The following is a 6,000-nucleotide window of genomic DNA, read 5'->3' on the forward strand; positions in this document are numbered from 1 at the left end:
ACTGCTACACCTAACAATATAAACGATTCGCATAAAACTAATGCTGAGCGAAAGTCAGACACTGAAGAATACCTATTACATGATTCCATTTATATAAAGTACAAAAACAGACATAACTAATCTATGCTATCGAGAGTTAGAATGGTTACTTTTGCAGAGGGTAGGGAATGACTGGAAGGGGGCACTAGAGGGAATTCTGGGGGAGCTAGTAATAGGTAATATTTTATTTCTTGAGCTGAGTGCTGATTACATGGATGCATTCGCTTTGTGTAAATTCATTAACTGTGTGTGTATAATTTGTACACTTTTCTATATGAATGTTTCACCTCAATAAAAGTTCAAAATGAAAAAAAATTTTGCCAGGGGCTGTGAGGGATTCAGAGAAAGGAAGCACCATAGAGCCTGCCCTTGTGGGGACTCCTGTTCCAATCAAGTGGCACAGTCTCAGCCTCAGGGAGCTCCCTGGCTGTGGTGGGGGGAGGGGTGTTGAGGTTAGTGGACTCCAAGCTGAGTGCTCCAGGGGGGCTGGCAAAAAGGAATGGTAGAGGCCAAAGGGAGTTAAGGATGGTACCAAGTCCAAAGACCAAGACATGAGAGAAGCTTTCAAAGGCGGTTGACGTGTAGTAGTCAAGAGAAGATCATGGTCTTTGAAGCCCAACAAACCTGAGTTGACCTCCTGGCTCCATCTCTACTAGCTGTGGGATCTAGAGAGAACTATTTATCCTCTCAGAGTCTTGGTTACCTCCCCTGTGCAATGGGTCACGGATACCAAAGATTGCTATGAGGATTAAATGACATGATATAGTTAACACATTCAGCACAGAACATGGTACATGGTTGGCATTCAGCGAAGATACTATCGGAAGGTGGAAGAAAAGATGCTGTGGAATCTGAGAGCCCCCTCAAATATCAGGGGAAGATGCCTCACATTCATTCTGGGTAGCTGTGGCCAGAACAAAGTGATTTGTTATCCATGAGGGAGGACCTGGACTGTGATGGGCAGTCACAGTTAGTGGTGGCAGCTGGGACAGACTGATCCACTCTGCAATGAAAGTCCCGCTGGGAGAGATCCCAGGAAAGTGACCCAGGAAAAGGATCCAGGCTTAGGGCAATAGGTTTCTAGGTTGACATCCCAGCCAGAGAGGAACTTTGGGGGAGAATAATCTGATTTAATGGAGGCCCATGAAGCTGTGTGCTGTGGGATGGGAGTTCTTCCTCTAGGAAAGTGTTTGGAGTCTACCCCTCAAATTTTTTCCACAAAATACAGAGACTGATAGAATTTGTTCTAAAAACTGGTGAAGGGACCAAGTTTGGCCAAACCAAGAGAGCATCAGCCCTCTAAATACACAACTCACAGATGAGATACCTAAGAAAGAACTTTCTGACTCATGTCCTGACTCCAATGTCGACCACTCTAAGGAGCTTCCTTCCCCAACGTCCCACTTAGAATGGTGCACTTTCTCGTTCATACTCCTGGAGTACATACCTCATGGTCTATGACATACTCTGCCTGGAAAAGGGAAAAAGCTTTGCATCAGTCATTTTTCTGCTTATAACGTAAAACTCAAATAATAGCAGCTTAAACACAACAGCAGTTTATTTCAGTTTCATTTAAGACAAGTCCATAAAAACTTGTGCTTCAAAAGGCATCATCAAAAAATGAAAAGACAAGCCACAGCCTGGTAGAAAATATTTGCAAATCATGTATTTGTTAAAGGACTGGTATCCAAAATATATAAAGAATACTTGAAACTCAATAGTAAAAAGATAATTCCATTAAAAAACAGACAACGGAGTTGAATAGACATTTCATCAAAGAAGATATATGAATAGCTAATAAGCACGTGAAAAGATACTCAACACCAGTAGTCATTAGGGAGATGCAAATCAAAAACATAATGAGATACCGCTTCACATCCACTAGAATGACTATAAACAAAAAGATAGACAATAACAAGTCTTGATGAGAATGTGGGAAAACTGGAACCCTCATATATTGCTGGTAGGAATGTAAAATGGTACAGCCACTTTGGAAAATAGTTTGGCAGTTTCTTAATAGATTTACTATACAACCCAACAATTCTATTCTTATGTATTTACCCACCAAAAGAAATGAAAATATACGCCCCTGCAAAGACTTGTAGACAAATTTTCATAGTGACATTGTAATAGCCAAAAAGTAGAAACAACCCAAATATTCCTTAACTGATGAATGATATACCCATACATTGGAATTCAATTCAGTAATAAAAGGAAAAAAGTGCTGATACACGCTACAACATGAATGAATGTCAGAAACATTATTCTCAGTGAAAGATGCAAAAGTCTGCATATTTATGGCTCTATTAACATGAAATGTCCAGAGAAGGCAAATGCATAGTGGCAGAAAGTAGATTTGTAGTTGCCAAGGGCTGAGTGGGCATGAGGGCGAATGGCACAAAGGTTGTGGTGAGGTTGCACAGCTCTGTAACTTTGTTAAGTTGCTCTTGCTGTTCCTTAACTTTTGTTTGTTTTTATTGAGGTATAACATATGCATAAAAAATGCACAAACCTTAACATACTGTTTGACACACACACCACAAACACACACATACACCCCCCACGCCCCCTCATAACCACCACCCAGATCAAGATAGTGGACATCCCTGGCACCCCAGAAGTCCTCTCCTCCCCAGTCCTCCACAAAAGTAACCACCATTCTGTCTTCTGTCACCAGAGAGGAGTGTCGCCTGTTCTTAGAACAATACTGCCCCAGAGCAGGCACTCAGTGGGTGTCACCCACCATTTTTCACTCTCACCTGGCTCGTAATCTTTGCCCTGGGCTCCTTGGCCACCATCTTCTCATTGCAACACTCTTCCCCACACTGGACCCCACCACTCTTTCTTCATCCCCTCAAAGTGCCCCTAACACATCATGACAGTGTTGACTTTTACTGAAGATTTGGAGTAAACTGAGGGTAATTACAACACAAGGCAGGAAGCAACCTGAAGTTCCTTGTTAGGCATCACAAGTCCTAGAACTGTATTGGCCATTCTCTGTCATCGGGTGGGTCTCTCCTTGGGTCCTACCCTGGGTCCCTTCTCCATCATGAGCTTGCTCACCCCCTGACCCCAGTAAGGATCACAAACTCCAAATCCTACATGGGACTGGAAAGCAACATCCATGGGTGAAGTGGCCTGGGTGTAGGGAGGGACAGTAATAAACTCCAGAGTCCAGGCCCCATGAAACAATGGCAACCACATTCAGCTCCAACATGATGTTCCTAGGGCAGGAGGAGGAGTGTGTTTTTCAGGAAAAAGTGGCCTGAATTCTGCCAGTTTGCACTATCAGCTCCAGACCCTTCAGGCTTTTCTGTCTTTTCCCTTTTCTGGGCCTCCTACTTCCCCCACTTTGTTATGCAGAGCAAGCCAGTTCCTCTTAACCTGCTTTTCGACATCCAGGGAAGAAGGCCCACAACACCTCCTCTTTCCCACCAAAATCGCCTGTCAAGACTCCTCAAGGTGTTTTCCTAAACGAAAGAGCCATCTACTCGGGAGGTAGAAGAGACTATCAGCTTTTTAAAAAATTGCAGTTTTGTTTTTCCTGCTTTGGTCTCATTTTAAAGATGAAGAAACAGACCCAGAGAAGTTGAATAACTTGCCCTGAGTAAAAACTCCTAACTGGTGAAATTGGAAGTTGAACCCTGACTTCGAAGTTCACGAAGGTGGCTTGTTCCTCTCTGTATCTCCAGGACTTACTTAAACAAGTGTGGGAGCTCAATTAATGCATGTTGTTGTTGAATCGGATTAAAAGATGGATTTCAGGAGGAAAGCATCCTAAGCCTGTGAGGAAAACTGTAGAGGAGAAAGGACAAATTGTTTAAGGAGTTGGTGGAGGGCAGTGAAGTGAGAGGGGGCTGGGCCCCCACCGTCTGGCTTCCAGGAGTGGGCAACCCCCTCACTGGTTCCTCCGCCTCCTGCCCAGCCTTCCAGGGAGCCTAGTCCTCTGGGCAGAAGCTGCTGCCATCATTCATCAAAGCCTGGCAGCCTGAGGAAGCTCAGGGCCTATCCTGTAGGACACTTTCAATCAACTTCAGTTCAATTTATTCCCTCTAAATGACTCTGAAATGTAAATAAAATTAAATTAATGCTACTGTATTTGTCTCTGGTTAGGGCTGTAATGGGCTGCAGTAATGCTGCCCCTGAGATCAGCCATGGAGCGAGAAGCCCAGACAATGGCAGTGTGGCCGGCTTTGTGTCTCCCTCACACAACCCCCACCCCCTCCTCCCTGCTCTGGAAAGACAGACTACACTCTACAGATAGAGTTTTGGAGGGTGAGGGGAGTTCATGTATTTTCCACGCTTTCTACTTCCACCTCAGACCAAGCCAAACCAGACCACCTAATTACTCTCCAGATACCCCCACTCCCACTGCCCTCATCACCCTCTCAAATTTTTGGAGCTTGAGAACAGGACAGAAAGGCTATTTCTTTGCCCACCAAGCCATGAGCCACAATGGCTCCCTCACAGAGAGTTGATCCCTGGGCCTACTCACCCCTCCACAGCATGGGCACCATTGCCCAGATGGAAGTTTCTCCACTTCATCACTATGGACATTCTGAGCCTGATAATTCTTTATTGAGGGGCTGTCCTGTACAACACAGGATGTTTAACAGCATCCCTAGTGTCTACCCACCAGGTACCAGTAGCATCCACTCTCCGAGTTGTGACAACCAAAAATGTCCCCCGATATTGCCAAATGTCCCCAGTGGGGCAAAATCACCTCTAGTTGGGAACCTCTGCCACTGGAGGGGAGTGGAGGGGACCAGAGAAAGGAGGCAGCGTGAGGGAGGGGTGGACTACAAAATCCTCCAGCGCACATGTCTTTTCACTCTCCACCAGTCTCCCAATCTAGTCTCTTAAAATACAGTTTCTTGTCCCAATATAGTTTCTTAAAACACGTTAACATTGGTCTAACATAAGTAATAAATGACCATCCAACCTTTGGACTGAACACCAGGAAAACACTTGCCCTCTTCCACCGAGAAGCCTCGCTCCTCCCTCTCCCACTCCAGTGCCCCAGTTTACCCAGCCCAGCCTTGAGGACTGCCCACCAAGAAACCAAGAAAGGGGTTTTCCTTTAGGATTTCTTCATTGGTGGAGACGCCCCAAGTGAAGGAGTTCTCAGTAGATTGGGATTCTCCAAGGAGGGAGAAATTTCCAAGAGGAGATTCCCAAAAGAAGGAAATTCCAAATAGGAGGCGATTTTCCAACGGAAGAAGACCCCCAACACTTTTTGCAGACTGAGCTATTAGAATCCTCAGTATCTTCCTAGTACTCAAATGCGGGCGCCCCCAGGCGGGGCAGGTTGGGGGCTGGCAGACAGCTCTCCCAGAGTGCTGTTTCATCATGTATGCACCAGGAGGAAACTGAGAAGGGAGAGGAGTGTTATCTTCCAGGGTTCAGAGGTCCTGATAGCAAAGGCATAGCAATGAACGTGCCTCAGAAGAGGGGGGGACAGGGAACAGTGCCCACAGCCCTGTGCCCTTCCACCTCTCACTTCAGCCATCTCAATTTACAGGACCAAATAGTGGGAGAACAATCTGAGATTTTAACTCTATTTTAAAATCTCTTAAAGCTTCCATGTGGTCCTGAAGAAGTTCTCACCAGAACAGTCTAGCTTACGCAGAGGAAATTTTGAAAAGTGAATTATAATCATAGGACAAAGCTTGAGCCCGGAAGTCCAGGAGCCAGGGTGGCTCCCCACCTCCTCCTGGATCCATTATCACAAAAAGAACTAAAATCCCATCTCCCAGGCTTGGATTTCAGCATAATCTCATTTGTGTGTGTGTGTTCACTACAGTTCTACCTTTTGCCAAAGTCTGTTCCTGGCAGAATTTCTGATCTCTGAAAGTCAGTAAAAACGGTAGTCTAAAAGTACATTCACCAGCTGGAGAATGTCCATCAACCAGCTCTGTGTTTGTAGGATGTTCATTTGACCCATGACTGCTGGGCTCACTA

This window comes from Equus asinus, chromosome 8, assembly GCF_041296235.1.
Source record: "Equus asinus isolate D_3611 breed Donkey chromosome 8, EquAss-T2T_v2, whole genome shotgun sequence".
In the NCBI taxonomy this organism is placed as follows: domain Eukaryota; kingdom Metazoa; phylum Chordata; class Mammalia; order Perissodactyla; family Equidae; genus Equus; species Equus asinus.